Genomic DNA, 20,990 nt, shown 5'->3' with positions numbered 1-20,990 from the left:
TGCCACTGAAGGATTTTGAGCAGAAGCGTTGGATAATTTAACATGAAAGGACCACTCTTGGCTCCTGTGTTAAGAATAGGAGGACAAGTAAAAGCAAGAAGACCCAGTAGGAGCTGTTTATTGCAAGATTACAGGCAGGAGTTGACGACGGCTGAGAACAGCACGGTAGACCTGGAGGCGGTGAGAAATGCTCAGGTTCTGGTATCTTCTGAAAGTAAAGCCAAGTAGGTTTCCCGAAGCGGTGAACATGGAGCGACAGAGCAATAGCAAGGATGGGTCTAGGCTTATTGGCCTGAAAAGTGGTAAGTTCATTGAGTTGCCTTCAACCAACATCCTACCTCCAATAAATATGTCCTGAGAGAGAGTGCCAACAGCTGTTTGCTCCCAGGGAACCAGAGGCCCAAGGAAGGAAGGAGGGAACAAATTAAAGTTTAGAAAGAAAATAGATCTCCTAACGGGACATTATCTTTGCACCCAGATTTGGACCCACAAATGACAGAATTACCTCTCAGGAAGAACTGCTGTCGTGGGCTTCACCCAGCAGAGACTCCTATAGAGACACCTGCCTGGAACAGAGCTCAGGCAGGATGGAGAGGCAGGGGTCGGGGGCCAGAACAGCTGTAAACCCATGTTGTTCCAGGGCCGTGGGCCCACTCCTGCCTTCATCAGTCCCGTCCCAGGGCGAGATCCCTCCGTCCCTGCAGCACTGCCCTTCCACCCCAGCCTGATCTTACTGTATATCTAGGACACATTGTCTCTGTAACCGTCTTGCTTGGAGTGTTTCGCTGCCAGCACCTGGGAAGCAATATGCATTTCCTGAGGGCCTCGGGCATTTTCTTCCCTAACTTTATTTCCAGCCTGCTTCCTTCCAGATGCATTTAGTGAGCACATTCAGCTCCCACCGTGGAGGGAGCTTTCCGAGGAAAGGGATGGCAGCCCGCAAGCCCTGGCTGGTGAACTGTTTACGGTATCTCTATTTTTAATATACACGCTGATCCTAATGATGGTCTGTTGAGATGAGGGCAAGAAATGTCTGATCAAGTGGAGATTAATTTTTTACTGTGTCGCCCAGAATGCATGAAAATGCACTCCTTTTTCTATTTAGACTCCCAGGATGCTTTGATTGATTGACTAGTTTACAAATGAAGGTGATAAAATTAGGTTGAAGACCACATACATTTCTTAAAATGAGGCTGGCTGGTCGTGGAGACAATGAGGTTTGGACAGATTGTATTGCTGGTTTAGGCAATCTTCTGAGCATGTCAAGATTTATAGACCTGTACTGTAATGTTACAATTGCAGCTCACTGATATAGGTTTCTTTTCAAATTCTTTCCCATTTTATTTGAAAAAGGCCATTAAAGAGTTATAGACTATTGAAAAAGCTTTTTCTTTGCTAACCCTTAATAAACTCTTCCAAACAAGGACTACTACATTTTTATATTAAATTTAGACCAAAATCTATAAAACATGCTATCCCAGGTTGGATAATTTGATTATTATTATCTAAATGGAGTTATGGTTCATATTGGTTTGCAGTAATATATATAGTAAATAAAATGTAAGTTGAGATTTGTATAAGATCACAGGACACTGGATTTTCTTCCCGTTGTTTGTTGTTTTTTCTGTGAGTCCTTCTTTGGGGAATCTCAGCCAATTTTCCAAGATGAGAAATTAAAAAAAAAAAAGTTGCAGTGGTGAAATTAATGCTGTGTTGTACTAAAAACAAATTGCTGTTAATATTTACTTGTTCCCAAAGCAAGCTACAAATGTCTCAGGAGTTCCCCAACTAATAAGATTTACCAAGGGGACCAAAAAAGCATGAGAAAATACCCAGCAGAATTAGAAACAATTATTCCATTGTAAGTTATGATGTGAGAAATAATAGATGAGATTCTGAAGTTATTTATGAATTAGTCAATTCTGTTTCATACATTTTTTGCCATCATAATAACTTATGAAATCATTTCCCAGGCCCATAGCATTTTATGAGAATTCTGTACTTGGTTAAAGATTTTCTTCTAGGACGCTCTATAACTCTGAATGTTTTGGTGAAGCCCAGATAGATTTTGACCTAAGTTTTCCACTCTGAGGACAAACCACTGGCGGTACCAGAAACTTTCATGAGGTCACCAGGCTGGTGTTACACAGCAAATCCAGAGATTCTAAGGATGTTATCAGTTTAGTGAGAGACTCAAAGGGGGTTGACAGTGTCAAACAAGGCCATGGGGTAAAGGGCTTAGCTTGAGGCCTAGGGTATAGCAAGTACCCAGGAGGTCATGACAATGATTGCAGTGCAATTATTATATTCCTCTTGTTTCCAGGGGGAGGGCTGAGGCTCGCACAGTGTGAGCCCAGAAATTTGTCTAGATGAGTCGCTAACATGCTATATGGCCCTTGAGGCCTAGGGCGCAGCAAGTGCCCAGGAGGTCATGATAATGATTGCAATGCAATTATTATATTCCTCTTGTTTCCAGGGGGAGGGCCGAGGCTCGCACAGTGTGGGCCCAGAAATCTGGTCTAGATAAGTCACTAACATGCTGTATGACCCTTGAGGCCTAGGGCGCCGCAAGTGCCCAGGAGGTTATGACAATGATTGCAGTGCAATTATTATATTCCTCTTGTTTCCAGGGGGAGGAACGAGGCTTGCAGAATGTGAGCCCAGAAATCTGGTCTCGATGAGTCGCTAACATGCTGTTTGACCTTGAGCCAATCTCTTCCGTCTCTCTTTCTGTGTCCTTAGGATGCCCGCCTATTTCCAGGAGCCGTTTTCTTAGGGGTAAAATGAAGTTACAGGCATGGAAGCTCTTTGAGAAGTACTGAACGCTATAGGAACTTGAGTAATTATCTTTAATCATTACCAGGTACCTGCTCTCTGGCCTTTATAAAAAGTGGAATGCCGACCCGTGTGAACAGTCAGTAAGCGTGGGGGGCCTTCTCCACCTGTCAGGGGCAGTTTACAAGGGGGGTGCCGGTGTGAGAGAAAGGATTTAGGGGGGCTTGGGGTCAAGTGGTTTGAGGAATCCAGCAGAGCCAACTACTGCTGCTGATTTAGTTTGGAAGTGCGTGAACTTTGAAATGCAGAACAGCATTTCTGCAGAAGGTCGTCATATTTCTTGATGATTTACACGGAGAAGTCTGGGATTGTGCCGGGTGCGTTTTCGATCCTCCAGTGCCAAGAGGAAATGTGCTGATGGCAGGGGTAGTGTCTGGGTGGCTGGTAAAGAAGCCAGTGCCGGAAGAAGTGAGAGAAATGGCCCAAGTCGGTTTTGGGGAAGCCAGTGGGATCTTCAAGGTTTTTCGGTCTCTCTCTGGAAGACGTCACAGTTTGGAATTGTGCTTAGAAGACTGCCCAAACTGACTTTTACCTTCTTGCAGGCAAACACCCCTGTGTCAGGTAGGTTCAGGCTGCAGCTGGAGGTGGGCTGTGGCTTCCCCAGCGCCCTGGGTGGCAGTCCTGCCTGAACGCTCTCCTGTGCCCCTGAGGCCCCTCCTGCAGCCCTCCTGGCTCCAAGAAACTGTCTGCAGTCAAATTTCAGGACAAAAGATTAAAAAGCTGCCTCCGGACTTCTGTTTCTCAAATATATCCTTTAAGTGTCCAAAAAGCAGTGTCAATTTTCTCAATGACATTCTTTTATTTATTTAAGTAGGTCACTCACGTGTAAGAATCCACTTTGGCTCTTTTTAACCCATGGATCTCAATGAAGCTACCGCCATTCTGAACGGAAGAAAGACAGAAGCTGTACACATTTTGATTTTTCACCGACTGGCTGTCATGCAAAAATGGGTTGCCCATCACTGCTGTGTAGACAAGGTGGGATCCCAGCCGGCAGAGACCGGATGACTCAGGAAAATCATGCAGGACGGGAAGGGAAGAAGTCCAGGCCACAGCGCAGACGGGGGGGGGGGGGGGGGGGGGGGGGGGGGGGGCTTTGGAAATCTGGGTAGGAGCAGAGGCAGGGGCTCGTCTGCACCAAGGGGGGCCTCCTGCTCCCGTGGGTGGACAGGTCTCCTGAGGCGTGTCCATTTCCCCCACGGTGGAAGCAAGTACGGCTTCCTTCCTAGTCCCATCACACGTCTAATCCTCTGCAACACACACGGTGAGGCCTCTGGTTACAAGGACAAGGGACAGTGTATTCCACTCCGGTGTGACATCATTAGCCTGTTGATAATCTTTCTAAATGTTTGCCAGAAAGATATGAAATCTTAGCAGCAGAGGTATTTAAAGGTTTAGATAAGTCTGAAACACAGCGATTTTTCAATCTCATAAACCAGCCAATCCAGGGACCTGTTAGTCTACAAGTGTCTGCCATCTTTCTTAGGGTGTCAGAGAAAATCGAGTGACGGATCACTTTTTGGTGTCACTGCTCGAGACCGGTGACAATCAGTGAAATGATTGTGTCTGCCTCTACACATATCTATAATTGATTGCCTAAACCCTACGACTCTCTTTCCCAGTTGATAGGATGGAACATTGGAGTGAAATCACTCTCGATGAGGAGGAGCCAGGTCCATTTGTTATTTACTTCCCTGCCCGCTTCTTTCTCCCCATCCGGTGCCAATTGTCCCACAAGAGCACATTATGGTAATCAACCGGAATGTATGTATAGGAATCAATCAAGGTGAGAGCCGTCGCAAGAGTTATGACATTACAAAGTCTGTTTGTAACTTTTGATTTATGGAAGATTTTCCATTTTATAAATTGGGAGTGAGGCATGTTGGGATGGCTTAACCCTTGAATTCCCCTACAAAGACAATGCATCAGGCATTAAAGCTGATAGATGTCGGAGCATTTTAATTATCTAGTACCAGTGGGTGGCCGGTGTTCTTGCATATTTGGCTTGTGACTTCAGATGTAATCTCTCACTCTCTCAACACAGTCCCTCACCTCACAAAATAAAATTGACTTATTTTCTGGAGAATAAAGACATGCAATAAATATCCATTAAGGGCCGATGTCCACACTCGATGCTTTCTTCCACCATGAGCCTGACGAGTGACCATGACGTAGCAGTTTCTCAGGGGAACTTCTCACTCTGATTGTCACTCCCAGAAGGGATGGCTCCGGGACAGGACGTCACAGACACCACCTCTCAGGCCCACCAGATGCTGGGCATAATGTTATCTTTTCCCCCTCTGATTGTGAAGACCAGAGCAAAGCCAGATTCAGACCATTTCTCTGTGATGGGCAGAGTGAGATACAGTGCTTTGCATTGACAGCTTCACCTTCTGGGGTGCAGCAGCTGTTAGAATCATAGTTTACAAGGAGACAGAAAAAAGATACTATTGTCAGGCGAGCCTATTAAGATTCAGATCTTTCAGGGTCATATAGTACAGTGGCATCACAACCATCCCCAAAGTCTAGAGGGCTGGTTTTGAGAGTTCCACTTTACAGATGTGGAAACAGAACCAAAAATATGAGACACCTTGTCCAAGAACTGACTGTGTGTTCAGGATTGGAGTCCAGGCCTCCCGACCCTAGCCCGGTGCTTTTTCAATGACCCAGGTTAGGTCTCCGTATGTGGGACACCCTCCGTGTGCAGCGCACAAGGTACACGTACACGTGCTTCCTTCTCGGGCGCAAGGACTGAAGGCCAGCCGTCCCCTGACCCAACCAGAATCCATCCTTTTGACCCAGCAGCCTTCAGCCCCCTTCACGGTGCCAATCTCCCTGCCTTGCAAGGACCCAGCACCCTCATTCCTGAAGCCTGTGACCTGGTTTCTCCCGATAGAAAATGAGCTCAGGGAAGAAAAATATTTGTCCTGTTCCAAGGTCACCGGGAGGGCCTGCCTTCGAGCTGCTTTTTGCTTGACAATTTTACCACATTATCTCACGTTGCACTGAAGTTCTGTTTCTTTTTTTATTAGCACAGTGGACCTATTCTGCTTAAACTCTCCTTTTTTTCCTAATGTGAATCTTAAAACTAATAAGAATGCAGATCCCAGCAGACTCACTCTCTCTCTCTTATAATCCATTAGGAACGTGAGATCGCCGTCTCTGGAAAACTTAAAAAACCATTTAAAAACAAAAAGATGAATAAATGAAAATGTTATGAACCTGGAAATGTTAATTAAGCCATTCTCAAGGAACAGGCTTTCCAGCCCAGATTAAAACATCCCATCACTTTCAAATAGTTAACATCATTCTCCTTGAAATTTGTCCAAATTAAGGACAAAATCATTATAAAAAGAAATGGTAAAGGAACCGGAAAATGGTGTTAAGAATTTGGCTAGCGACTGAAACTGTCAAGTTAGAGCAACCCACGAAGGCCAAAGCCATAAAGTGAAGTCTGTTTCCAGACATACTGTAGTTATTGCCAAGCAATAGTCTGGGTACCTGGACGTAGATTCATAGAATGTTGAAGCTGACAGATCATTTGGTCAAACCCTTTCATTTTTTTCAGATTAAGGAACTGAGGCCCGAGAGGGTAAGTCATTTTCCTGAAGTCATTTAATAGAGCTGTGGCTAGAACCTAAAACTCTGGACCCCTCACCTGGGGCTCTTGCTACTGACTACACTACCAGGCAAAAGGATAGCAAAATCATAAAAATAACAACAGCCATAACAGGAACCTATTTCAAAGTGCTGAATTGTACCATGTTACCTGAGGATGAGTCTCCCCAGACTGTTTTATTTTCCAGCAAAGAAATGGCTCAGAGGCTCACTTATAAGGACATTATTTAGCTAACGACCCCCGAGAAACACGGACACAAACCTTAATACAGTGGTAAAAAGACAGAGTCCCCAAAGTAGATGTCCCAACACCCCTGCACTGAATGCCATTCTCTCAGCCCCGTGGAAGCCATCCTCTAGCTCTTCTCGGTATTATTTATTCCATTTGACATATAATTCCAAGCAGATTTGGAGCAGAAAGTTAGTTGATGGCGGCCTGACAGCCAGAAGAGGCAACTGTCATTCCTTATTGACAGCCATTCGAACTGACAACCGGTAGCCTAAAAGAGAGGGGGCAGACGGCAAAACGATAAAACTGGAAATAAAACTAAAAGTACAGTAACATGAGGCCATTTAATGTACGGGCAGAAAGTTCTACAAAATACCTTCTAATGGCGCCATCGTGCTACATCCAAGCACAACTATAAGAACTCATGACGCAAATTTTGCTCTGTTGGGCACCTACCATGTGTGAGGCAGTACTGGGTATTTTCATAAATTTTTTTCTCAAATTTTCAACCCTCCAAGGAGGTAATATAATGCCTGTTTTATAGATAAGGAAACCGAAGTTCAAAAGAAGTCAAGAACGATTCTCAGGGTTATAAGATCTATAAAAGGCCAATCCAGGATTTATATGTCAGATTCCAGAATCTGTGTTCTTTCCTTCACACTCTCTGACTCAAATTCATCAAGATCTGGAGCAAGAAAAAAAAAAAAAGACATGTTACGTGTGATTTTTTTCTATAGAAAAGAATAAAGGGAATGCAATGCACTTTATGACATACCAGTTACATATTTATTTATGGCATAGAATATATAAGATATGACATAATAGCCCTTCGATTAATTGGCATCGTTGATAAATGAGGTATTATTAAACATGTGTACCGTTTGCAGAATATGTGAGCTTCCCTTTGAGTTCTAACACTTACAAATGCTAATTGCTTTGTTAAAATCATTCTAAAATGTACTTTTTACTCTTCTATTCTGGCCTAGAGTAGAAACCCCACATGGGTCCCAGCTCTTCAGGAGCTCACACACTGGTTTGGGAGATGGATCTGTAAATAATTATGTTGTGATAAAGTAAACTAAGTCCTGTGGGAGCACAGAGGAGGGATTAACTTTGCATGGCAGATAAAATAACGAAAAATAAATCTCAACTTTAATATCGCCTTGACAATCCAACATTAAAAATATCCAGCTTTTGTTTTCTGTTAGTGAAATATAGGTGGATACAAAACAGTCATCACCGTAAGCGAGCAGCCCCTGTGACGGTTCAGTGTGCACTTCTGTGTCATTCAGTAATTCATCCTGTGGCTTCCTGGAGGTATATGGAAAGTGGGTTCTCTTCCTGCTTACTTTGGACTTGAATGGGGCCTGATATTCAGCTGTCATGCATGTACATCTTTCTAGATCTTTATAACAACCAGGGGAGTGAAATTATCACCCTTTTTCCTTTGATTTGGAAAAAGTAGGCCCAGACTTCCCGAAGTACCAGAGCTGGCCAGTATTGAAATCAAAACCAGAATTCAAGGCTCTTGACTACAGGTGCAGTTTCTACAATAACATGCTGTCTCCTATAAAACTTGCCCTGGTTTAAATTTCTGCTTATTCTTTCCTGCATGTGCCAGATGGAAGATGCAATTTTTGTATCTGTCTTTGTAGAACATGGTGCATCTCGAGGGTTGGGTTACACGTCATTGTGAGGTTTCATTCCACCAGTATTTCCTGCAGGCCTCACTCATTCATTCAGTTAAATATTTTTTTGATGTTCCACACGCTTAGACTAGATAGGACTCAAAAAGAAAAAAGAAAAAAAAAAAACACATATATTCCAGGAGGAAAAATAGACACATATACAACTAAATGTGTACAAAAGTCAGGCTGTGCTAAGTGTCAGCTCTAACAGAGGCACAAGCAAAATTCAAGGGAAGCATAAAAGAGAGATTGACGCTGACTCTGAGACAAGGAGACAATTGGGGAGTATCTTGAAACACCTGATGGGGAAAGTGACATTTCAGTTAGACCTTCACGATTGAGTATTTTATTTTGTATTGTTTTCTATTAGTCAGCTATTACTATGATAATATTGTGTAACAAACAATCCCCCGACTATCAGTGACTTAGAATAGTAAATATCTATTTCTTGTTTACAGGTCTGTGGGGCCCTGGGGAGATTCTGCCTGAAGCCACAGGTTAGGTTCAGATGAGGGCCATGCGCGTCTCCTTCTGAGGCCCAGACTGAGGGGGCACAGGCCTCTAATAGCGGGGAGCAGGGGCATGAGAGGGAGCGGGGAAGCATGCAATGCCTCTTACAGCCTCTGCAGGGACCTGGAATGCTTTTGCTTCTAAGGAGTTCACGGGGTCCAGCTCAGAGTCCGTGGGCAGGGAATAGAGGGGAAGGCCAGGTTAGGGCGGCAAAAGGAGGAAGAGTTGTGAACAAATGATACAACCTACCACACGTTCTTTGGCTGCTTCTTGGGTCTTATCTCCTCAACATGGGCGTAGGATTCTCGAAGGCCAAAACAAACGGAAAATTCAACTTTCTTTCTCTCGAGTTCTGCTCTGTTCCAGTGGCAGGCGGCTGTGCTGAAGGAGAGGTGGGAGAGGGAGAATGAGGCGACAGCACTTTGCTACACCCCAGTTACCTCCACCTCATTATAACCTCATTATAACCACCCCAGAGAGGAGTGGCCCCAGGAAGCTCTCTCATCCCGGGCTCTCCGGCCCCCAGCGCAAGGTCTGGCACACAGAAGACACCCCCAAAATGCTTGTTACATGAATGAATCAATGAAAGAACAAAACTGCCGTGTCTCTTGCTTTGATCCCCTACCCTAGACTGAAACGTGTGAGAGCTCAGCAAATAAATACTGATATATGCATTTAACATACTACTGTGCAGTCCTTAAAAGTGCTTTGTAGAAAAATATTTAATGACTTGGAGGGGGTATTTAATAGATTTAATTTTAATTTTCTATATTCTAACTTTGTGATCTTGGGAAATTCATTGGACTATTTTCGGCTTTGGTTTTCTCCTCTTTAACACAGGATCGATAATAGCACCAAGCTCGCACAATTGGTAGGAATACATAAGTAAGTGTGCAAAAGTTCTCTGAATCCTGCCTGGTACATAAAAGCACTGCATAAGTGTTAGCTCTCATCCCTACCCACCTCACAGTTTGTCATGAGCATCAAAGGACATAATGCAAGTACCTGGCAAACACGGAATAGTCAACCAGTGGTAACAATTGTTATTCTCGGTGACAAGCTGAAGGCATGACTACAGGGTCCTAAGAAGACACTTCCAAGAAACCTGATGGAATTGAAAGACTGAGCCAAAACCCATCCTAAGACAGATGAAGCAACATGTGGTGCTTGGAAGGACAGTGCTTCCCCTTTCATTTCCTTATTTGCTTTTCTCAGCCACTTCCGTTGATGAAGGCGTTGAGAATGAGACACGAAATTTAGAAGAAGGAAGTCATAAACGATCTGTTCTAAGAATAAAGGAGAAACATCTCCCTAAGCACAACATTCATTGGGAAGAGCTTCTAGAACCTTCCAAGAGTCTGTCTCCTTTTATAGCATCCCGAAAGTCCAAAGTAATGACTTAAAGGCATGGTGATAGGTAAACACAATTACAGCACCCGCACAGCTCCTTGGCAGGCACGGGTGTTTGAGAGCATTGCCTGGGGTCTCATTTTCTATAATCGAGCCCAGCCCTGCCGGGATCACTATAGTATTATGACCTATGAAGCAAGGAAGGTACCACACGTGATATTTCAATTTTGGGGAGCTGGGGGCAGTAATGAACCAGTTGCAGTCAAGTGAATTAATCTCCCCAGCTATTCAAAAATGAAACTTCATGTACAGCAATTTGTTCTTCATTGCTTTTTCCCCTACTGTAGCCTTTTCAAATTACTCTTCCTCCAGAAAAATGGAGAGAAAGAAAAAGGAAACACCATGAAAAAAATATTTTAACCTTTCCGAAATGTCGATATCTTTTCTGGTCCTCGATAATAACGGCAAAACACATCCCACAGACACACAATTTAGAATTCTTAGTTTCGTACTGACTGATTAGGAATTTTAGAAGAATGGAATAAATGTGCACCAAGTTGGTACAGCGCAGATTCCAGAGCCAATTTCGTACAGCTTAAATTATCAATTGGTATTCATTCAAACTCCAAGGAGCCCCCTAATCAATCCCACTCAGTCAAATTACTCAAACAATTATTGTGCATTTGACAAATAGAAGTAATGATTAAAAACGCATTATTGAAAACTCTGGCGTAGGCAGGTAGAGACATCTAACACAGCTGTTAATCCTCCATAAATTTGTTTTTAATAACACGGATGTTTTGGTTGCATATAATAACTATTTCATTAAATCTAAATTAAATGCATGGTTAAGCATATTTAAAACATGTAAATGTAATGTGTTACTAGTGTATTTCATTTTCTGTTTCCACACAGCTCTAATCATTTTCCGAATTCAAATTGACAAGGTGTAGGGAAGTCCCTGGTCATTTATATGATATTTTTCTGATATCTTAAGGGCTCCAGGAAGTCAATACCTCTCTGGGTTCTAAGCACATCACTGGTCAATCAGCATGCGGGCAAGACGATGTGTTTATCTGCTGGAAATACTTATGCATCCCAAAGAAAGGGGGGAAAATGCTCTGAAATAATAGCAAAATATTCATTTTTAAAAAATGAAGCAAGGCGTCTCATACTGAAATAAAGGTGCCTTGGAATAACAATGAAGAGTGTGTTGTTGTGCGTGATTTTTCATGTATGGATAGCAGGAAACATGAATATACTTGCCTATGGCTTGAGCCTGACTATTCCCAGCTATGCAGAAATAGAACGTGATTTACAGCAACACATTCTTTGTTGCTGTTCCAACAAGCCTATTGTCTTCCCTGCACTCTGACTGGCTGGCTGGCTGGGAGAGGGGATGGCGCTGGACCGCGCTCAATCATTTTGGGTGTCTACAAATAGAGTAGGTGTATGTGAATTGGGATTTTTCAGCTTTGTATACCCAGCAAGCCAATCAGAGCACAGAAAGAACAATAGCTGAAGGTTTTACTGCTCTTTAAGTTTCCCCACTGATTCCCATTGCGACTGATTATATCACAGGAGTTATATAAAAATCACATTAAATGCCAACTAAATCAAGACTTCTCATGCCTTTTTTTCAAAGCAATGAAATTCAGGACAAACACTATACTATGCATGAAGATCACCACCTAGAGATCTAAACTCTTCATTCCAGACGTCGTATTTGAAAATGGAACTCGAGAAAAGTGTAGTTTATTCATTTTGTTATTTTCTGTGGTGCTTGCACTGCTGTTTTGAAAGCCCACCATAGGAGAGCTCAATTAAGAGGCTTCATAATTTTCACCAGTTAACTTTGATTAAATAGGCTATCTTGGAAGGGAATTCAGAAAATTTAGGCTATAAATTACCTGTAGTGAGTTTTCTATTTTGAAATTCTGAAGTATTAGTGCTTGGACGGGCCATTTTATTCAGAAGGGTTGTACTTTACCAACTGATTTGGAACTTTTGTACCTCATTTTATCAGAGCAGAGAACAGAGGGCAAAAACTTTCTTCTACTGGTTGCAACAGCAGGTCTCTGGCTGCATATTGGAAGAAACAGACCTTCTGCTCTCTACCGCAGGCTGCAGGACATAAGCATGAGATGAGACGTTCCCTTTAACCACATTCTTTTAACTCACCCATTGTTAGGAGATTCCCACATTTTAAGTCAGTTGCCCAAATTAGAAAAAGGATGATGAAATGAATAGGTTCTCTCTCTCCCACCGTGGGCCGCTTCTAAGACAGGAATTCCAAAATTCTTTACAAATAAGCAAATGCTTTTCCCCTGAGCAAAGAGGAAAACCAAGGCTATTCCAGCTCTGGACCAGTAAACAAGGAGTTCAGCCCATTAGATGAGATAATGAATAATTAGATGCTCACATCACTTCTTTCAGGATGTTTTTTTAGAGTAGGGCTAAAAATCCAATAAAATCAAGTATCTACACGATATCTACTGAGGCTAGTGAGTATGAATTTTAGCTTCCAGCTGTAGGACCTGAGGTAAATTACTCCTCTGATCCTCAGTTTTCCTGGTCTGTAAAATGGGGTTAATAACAGCACCCACCCCATTGAGGTTTCTGTAGATTAAATGAAAGAGTGCTTGTGAGCCACTTAGCACAGGGACTGGTGTCATATGTAATACTCAGGAAATGTTAGGTTTTAGTCTATCAACATTTCAATCATACGTTTGGGTTGTTTAACAAACATGTCTAAGAAAAGCAGCTCACATTTGTAAGTGCTCCTTTTGTCTTTTTCAAACCTTTAACATCAATTAATTAATTCCATCCAAACATCGATTTTGTGAGTTGGTGTGGGATTATTTTATCCTCCTTTGATTGCTGAGAAGAGTGAGAGAAAGAGGAATTAAGTGGCTTGCCTAAGGCAGTGCTAATGCAAATAGTAGAACCCATATTCTTAACTCATTTTCTTCCATTGCAGGGGTGTGCTTATAAATTTTTTCTCAAGGCCATGCGGGATGAACGAGGTGGGTGTCCAGGGTCCCGTGGCCTTAGTTTGCAATCAGAATGCAAAGGATTTTCTCTGCTACCACGGAACTGACTGCGGACCCAGGCTAAGGACTCCTGTGCTGAGATTGTGGGGAGGGTGGAGGTGCCTTGGCTGGGGGGAATTGGCAGTATTTACTCGGAGTGGCCAACTTTTCCTTCAAAAAAAAAATAGTGTCAGCAGCATTCACACTTCTGAATATATTAGGTTTGTAAATCCAGGGTGCAAATTGTTTGTAGAATCTCAATTAAAGCCCTTATAATATTGTCATTCGTAATCAGCTCACTATGAAAACAGGGCTTCCAGAGGGCACGGAAATCATTTGAACTTGCTATCCGTAAATGATTTGAATATTCAGATAAGGTCAGCGGTCAGAGCGGAGGTGACCGGTTTGGTCAATAAACAGGTTTAGTGAGACAAAATCTTTTTGTCTACATGGGAATGGCTTAGAGAAATTGGTTCTCAAGGGGGAATCAAAAGATTAAATTCAGCTGCATTGCCAATTTATTTGCAGGCCAAACAAGTGTGTGATGGAAGTGTTTGGCTGGAGGCGCTGCCCCATGTGAAAAGGCCGCGTTGACAGCAGCAGCCGAGCTCCCAGGCAGCTGTCCTGGGTGCAGCTGAGAAGGAGCTTGATGGAGAGTGCTTTGGTGGAGACAGAGAAAAAGCATCCCAGAGCCTGGCAGGCCTTCCCTGGGTTAAGCCACTCTACAGAAGGGCGAATCTGGGCTGCCCCATTTTACATCATCCCACCTTCAGCTCTCCCACGCCCACCACTTCATGTTCCTCTCCCTGAATCGTGCCTGGGCCTGAAGATTTGGCCCATGAGCCACTACACACTTCTCTCTGGGAAGACCCACAGGAGACTCTTCTCTGTTCTCAGTCCTAGGAAGACCTGCGTTTCTCTTGCATGACTGGTTTACCTTCTGGACACTGAACCACGTAATTCCGAGTTTTATTCCCACTGCACTCCCAGTCGCTGCGGGGGCTGTCCGGGGACCTCACGAGTGGCTGGAGGGCTGGGAGTGAAATCCAGAGAGTGAGAAGGGGACAGGTTCTGGGGGCCTGGATTCCAGCTTCTACCCAGAGAAGCTCTGCTTTTTTTCTTTTTTCCTTCTGCTTTCAGCATTTGGCTTCCGCTTAACATTTTATTTGAAGAAAGGATTCGGCGGCCCAAAACAGTAACAACAAAATAATAGGATTTAAAAACCACAGACCTAACCAGCCAATTATTTCTTGTGGCCCTTAGAATAAAATCTAACCCCCTTCTAAACCTGTGGAGTGGGAATGATCTGCCCTAGTCTGTACCCTTTTATTTTCCTTATTAGAGAAATTACGGGTTTACAGAACAATCACGCATAAAACATAGGATTCTCATCTACCGCCCTATTGGTAGCACCTTGCATTGGGGTGGATGTCTCTTCAGCCTCACCTTGCGCCTCCCTAGGCTCGTCATGTGTCATCTGCACAGACCTTCTTTCGGTCCCCGAAGGCAGCCGAGATCTTTCCAACTTCGCAGCTGCTGACTCGAATCCTTTTTCAATTCATCGCCTGTCTCTTACCTGTGGAATCGCTTGGGTTTTTGTTTAGCCAGATACACAATAGAAAAACTCGAAGAATAGTGGATGAAACCAGAGAGACATTTATTTCTCTTTTAGCTAGAAGACTAAGGTGGGAGGCCTGGGGTTCCCGTGAGAGTGGTCAATGGTCCCTCTGGTGTCATCTGGATTGCTGCTTTCTTCTCTGCCCACCTCAGTTCATGTCTTTCTCCTTTAAGATCAGCTCAGGCTCCAAAACGACAGCTGGTGCTTCGCTGTTGTGGGAGGAAGTGGGGGGCACAGAAGGATGTTTCTGTCAGCCGAGGCAGCTGTCTTTGAGCCGCCTTCCAGAAGCCCACACAGGTTGCAACTTATATTTTATTGGTCTGGACTTAGTCATATGGTCACCCTAGCTGCAAGGGAAGCTGGGAAGTGAAATGTTTTATTCTGGGCAGCAGTGTACCTGGTTAAAGTTTGGAGTCCTATTATCAAGAAAGAAGTAGGGAATGAATATTGGGGGGCAACTAAGGGAAGTCACAGGCTAAATTTTACCTCCCCCAATCTAAACTTTAATCTTCTCTAATATGTGCTCTTTTAGAACTCCATCCTTTTCCTTTATAGAATTTTCACAAATTATAACTATGTGGCCAACGCTCAACTGGATGGTAAGTTCTTTGGGAGGAAAAGAATCAGTGTCCCCCCAAAATAATCTGCATCAAGTCAGGGTCCCCCCAAAATGCTTCACATCTAATATGTGAAATAAATATTTGTCATTAAAGTGAACAAATGAATGAATTATAATCCCCTGATTGAATTGGTTGCTAGAGAGCTTAGAAAACAAATGTACGGTTTAACTTCAATAGGTGTTCAGGGGTTCTTGGGGGGCATTTAAGGTATTGAATTCACTCTAGACTCTCCCATTTTTTCTCTTTACTTTGATTTCCTAACTCAGTAAATTTGCTTATATTGTAGGGGATTATCTCTTTTAGAGGCTCATTTGAATCCTTTTTGGAAATTAAGGGATGGGTATAAATAAATAGATGCTTAGTAAAGAACATACACAGTTTAAGTATTCAACAGGAATGCCCTAAACAAAATATTTTTAAGTGTGGGGAAAAAAAAAATCAACAAAGCCCAACAACAATAAAAGACAGACATCTCTTTCAGCAACCAGCTCAGTAATGCATTAACGTTAGTAAAGAATAATTAACTAACCATAAAACAGAATGCCATTTGGAAGTCACTGGTAAGCAGCAGAGTTGGGTTAAGATCACACTTAGGAAGCTAAGGATGATTAACCTTTGCCTAGGTTATAAAATGGCCCATTTGTGAACTGTTGCCAGTGGATATATTACCTGGATATCAATTGGATTATTGAGTGAGAGGTTTTACATGATGTTTAGTATGATGATATATATCTGGTTACAAACTGTTTATGACAAGTAGAAAAGCCAATAAAAGATTAATGCATATTTAAATAGATTTTTCTTTTTTTCACTTGAGTCGAGGTTAATTTATGCATATATAACTCAATACCTGTGTATTTAAGAGATGCTAGTTTATTATAAGTAATGAAGAGAGATGGCTGTTGAATATGTAAGTGAAATTTTACTGTGGACATTGGAGCTACTGTTTAAAGGAGATTTGCGGTTCACTGAGACTTTTCATTGGAATTTTTGTTTGGTGCAGAATTTGCCAATGGAACCTTGGTTTCATTTAGTAACATTACAGGTCAAAAGAGAAGTAACCAGCATGAACTTGCAATATGTTACCACATAAATTAAAAGTTTTCTTGGATTTGTCATACAGTGCACATCCTGGGGGCAATCATGTCTTTAGTTTTTCTTACTTAAAAAATAGATTTAAAAACATCATCTCATTGATATTAGCATAAAAGTCTTTTGTTGTCAGGGACTATATCTCTGAGGCTTCTTTTGCATTCTCCTGTAACACCTAGCACATGTTAGGCACCCAGTAGGGGATTCAGAAATTCCTACAGTTTGAGCCTCGTCCTTCCTTTCTTCCCTTTTATAAGTATTCATTATTCATTGAGTAAGTACTATATTCTAGGCACCTTGCCAGGGAATTAGAGTCCTTGGATCTCAGTCCTTAGGTTAAATACAGGTTGAGGCACTGGTTAGGTCCTGACGCAGAGGGTGTAGTGGGGCCGGAACTGAAGCTTTCCTCACCTGCCTCTGCATGGCCTGGTGTCACTTTGTGAAGAGGAAATAAAGGAACTCAGTGAGAAGACCCTTACCCATCATGGAGCACTGCCCCTCTCTGGTTAGCTGAATGACGCCATGTGAGGAAAAGGGGCTGTAAACTATAGAGTGCTGTGCAAATATGGCACGGTCAGACAGCAGGTGCTGCCAGCCCCTCCCCCACCCAGCTGTGAGCAGACCTTTGTCTAATTCATCTCTGCAACTTCAGCATGTTATAGGCAGTCGTAGAGGCAGCCAATACATGAGTGTTTGGGTAAAATATTGTAGATTTATATTTTAGTATTATAATCAGCAGCAGCAGTACTGTTTCACTTGTGTCGTGCTCTTTCATGTAGTTTTGTTTTGTTAGGATAGTGATATAAGAAACCCAAGTTTATCCTCCATGATTTACTATAAAATATTAAAGCTAAAAAAAATGTGTAAAGGTTTTTGAATTCTCTGTAGACAACGTTGAGTTTTTCTTACTATTGGACTCCTGAATAATTGGCACTAAATAGTAAGAAATAGCTACCACTTTCTGAAGCCTTGGGCTTCGATAACAGGAACTTACCCCTGTGAGGCAGGTGCTTTGCGCTGAGACCCAACTGTACTTTGGAGATGTTGTTAAATTTGTCAGAATCCCCTGCCTCCATATATATATATATATATGCCATCCATTATATATATTGCCTTCCAAGCATCTGAATTCCTTGGGGTCTGATATTCGCAGAAGCCCCTTTCCCTCTGGGCTTTGCTTCCAGGACTGCTGTTTCAGTCCCACATCTTTCAAGCAGGTTCAAACCTCGGTTCCCTGGTTCCCATAAGCGAAACAAAACCTCGAGTTTACTGAAGTAACTGGCCACCGCGTCCAGTGCCACCACGCCCAGCAAACAAGGGGCGTGCTTCCATCAGTCCTCACTGCCTTTACTGGGGCAGAGGGGGTCCCCACCTCCAGTCTGACATCCACCCTGGTTTCTTTTTCCTCCCCAATCCTTTCTTTCTCTTCTTTTGCTCCTCTCTGGATCAACAACAAACCCCTCTTCTTATGCCAGCAGAATAATTTTGCTGTCTGCTTCCTGCAAACTGGGCCCCAGCTTGCTGCATATCAGGGGCTTAGCTCTACTCAAGCATCTGTCATGACGTTCTCTGAACCGAGAGGGTAACCTGCACTGGAGGTCCTGGTACTGGCTGGTGCCACTAAATTAATACTTTGGTGAAGAAAAGAGTGGCTTTTTCCGTTGACTACTTACGTATAGCCACAATGGGGGAGGGTCTCCTGTTTGGGGCTGCGATGGGAGGAGGGCTCTGACTACACGGGGATGCCCACCTGCCCATGTTGAAACCAAGCAGCCTGATGTTTCACCTTGAGCCCTAAGCCAGAGGTAGGGAAATGAGTGAAAGAAAATAAAACAAAAAACCCAAACAAACAGAAGCCGCCTGCGGATGAATGGGTGCGGTCAGGATTGACAGCCGGTGAGATTACCTGATTCCACCTGTTTCAAGTTTCTGAGCTATTAGGGTTTCCCACGTCAGGCTCAGCTGCATTTACATGAGCTCTAGAAGTACCTTTCCTTGGTTCTGAGTTCCTCAAAGCCTACAGACTCTTCGTGAGGCTCCGAGTGAGCGTCACTTGATTAGATTAATTCTGTCCCTATGAACCTTGGACAGGCACCGTCATAGGTGCTTAGGACACACGATCTTCTTTTAATACTGCACCAAAAGCCATGAGGTAGTAATTATTACAATCACCATTTGACAGATGAAGAAAGAGAGGCTTCAAAAAGCTCTTCCGAGGGCGGGCCACGGTGGTTCAGCAGACAGAGTTCTCACCTGCCATGCCGGAGACCCAGCTTCGATTCCCAGTGCCTCCCCATGCAGAGAAAAAAGAGCTTTCCTGAAGTTATTCAGCAACAGAAGTTGGACAACTTAGAATCAAAAAGCCTGGATTCTCTATTATCACTTTAATAGATTTAAAATTTTCTCTTTTTTTTAATATTTAAAGGGATTTAAAAAAACTGTATCCCAACTTTTTATTCTGAAAATGTTCAAACATTCCAAAAATTCAAATATCCACACGACCTCAAAATAGATCAGTTAACATTTTGCCACATTTGCTTGCTTTCTCTCATTCTCTTTTCTCCCTCCCTTTCTCTCTTTCTCTTATACACACCCACCCAAACTCACTCCTTTTTAGCCCCCTGAATCATTTGAATGCAAATGGCAGAGATGATGCTGACACTTCACCCATAAATATTTCAGCACTCATTTCTCACGAGGAAGGACAGTCTTCCACATAGCCCATGGCATGATTATCCTACCAAAAAAGAAAAAAATAACATTAGCATCATAATATGATCTAATATCCACTCCATATTTCTATTTCCCCAATTGTCCCTAAACTATCTTTTATTTCAGTAAAACATGTGTTTGTAACCATTATACTGTATTCTCCTTTAGGTTTGACCCTCTGGGGGGTTCACGAGGTCTCTGAGCCCAAAGCCACCCCATGGCACCTGGGGGTTGCAGCTTCTGTGTGTGGTTGGATGCTTAGTCCAAGGACGGTCTCCTTTCCTTTTTCCTTCTTTTCCTCCCCTTCTTTCTTCATTTCTTTTGGTTTCATTGTAATTAATTTTCTATAGCATCTAAAATATCAGCTAACACTTATTCCTGAAATACTACTTGGCATAATTTTTATGCCTGCATTTCAAAAATATATATTATTTTAATTATAAAAGCTGTACATTCTAACTGATAAAAAATTGGAAACTCATAAAATAGAAAGAACCATTTAAAAAATCTATTACAGGGGGTGCAAGGGTAGTTTAGTGGTAGAATTCTCACTGCCATGCAGGAGACCTGGGTTCAATGCCCAGCCCATGCACTTCCCAAAAACAAACAAAGGAAAAAACAAACAACGACAACGAAAAATTCAACAAATGGTGCTGCAATAATGGGATACTCACATGGAAAAAGAATGAAATGTGACCCTCACAGCAAACAAAAAAAAGTCTATTATATTCTCTCCATTCATACCTAATCATGCAGGCATTTCCTTCCAGAAATGGAAGGAATTTTTTTTTGTTTTTGTCTTTGTTTTTCATGCCCAGAATGCTTAAAAAACATTTATGGTACTGTTACACTTTTGCACTCATCTTTTTTCCCCATAGAATATTGTAACAAGCATACTCATAGCATGAGGATTAAGCATGTGGGCTTTTCAAGTCAGACACCAGGGGTCCAAATCAGATTCTTCCACTTCCTAACTGTGTGAAGCTGGGCTGCAGTCGCCATTGACATTGCTGTCCAAACAGGACCGCATCTGAGAGCGAAGGGGAATGCTACTAATAATTCACACAAGACTGCAAGCTGCCCGGCCCTTAAGGTTCAGTTTCCTCATGTAACAATAGATTGCTGTGACATGCAAATGAAATGATGCACAAAGAGCACATAGACATTATGTGATGATATTGTGAATTACTGATTATATATGTAGAACAGAATGACCAAAATAGGAATGTTTGCGTTTGCTTGGTGTTTTTTGGTATTTAAAAAAAAAGAGCACATAGCATAGTGAGTGCATAATAAATGTTGGTCATTATTACAGTCTTTATAAAGAACATTTTTGATGGAGCATGATACCCCACTAGAAGATGTATGTGCTGGTTTGAAAGGATGCATGGACCCTAGAAAAGCCATGTTTTAATCAAAATCCCATCTCATAATGTCAGAATAATCCCTATTCAATACTGTATGTTTGAATCTGTAATTAGATCATCTCCCTGGAGATGAGATTTAATCAAGAGTGGTTGTTAAGCTGGATTAGGTGACGACATGCCTCCACACATTTGGGTGGGTCTTGATAAGTTTCTGGAGTCCTATAAAAGAGGAAACATTTTGCAGAATGAAAGAGATTCACAGAGTGCAGAGCAGAATGACATAGCCACAAGAAGCAGAGTCCACCAGCCAGCAATGAAG

At 42.6% G+C, this 20,990-nt stretch overlaps 1 long non-coding RNA gene across 1 annotated transcript; it reads right to left on the bottom strand.

Moving 5' to 3' along the window:
- Positions 1 to 4,717: 4,717 nt before the first annotated feature.
- Positions 4,718 to 9,300, bottom strand: LOC143649546 (uncharacterized). The gene is made up of 4 exons (XR_013159097.1): positions 9,130 to 9,300; positions 7,059 to 7,367; positions 6,716 to 6,953; positions 4,718 to 5,242 (listed from the first exon to the last, which is right to left on the bottom strand). It is a non-coding gene; the product is annotated as an uncharacterized LOC143649546 (long non-coding RNA).
- Between the last annotated feature and the right edge of the window lie 11,690 nt (positions 9,301 to 20,990).

Source organism: Tamandua tetradactyla, chromosome 11 (assembly GCF_023851605.1).
Source record: "Tamandua tetradactyla isolate mTamTet1 chromosome 11, mTamTet1.pri, whole genome shotgun sequence".
NCBI classification, from domain to species: Eukaryota; Metazoa; Chordata; class Mammalia; order Pilosa; family Myrmecophagidae; genus Tamandua; species Tamandua tetradactyla.
This window is presented reverse-complemented; position numbering and strand designations above follow the sequence as displayed.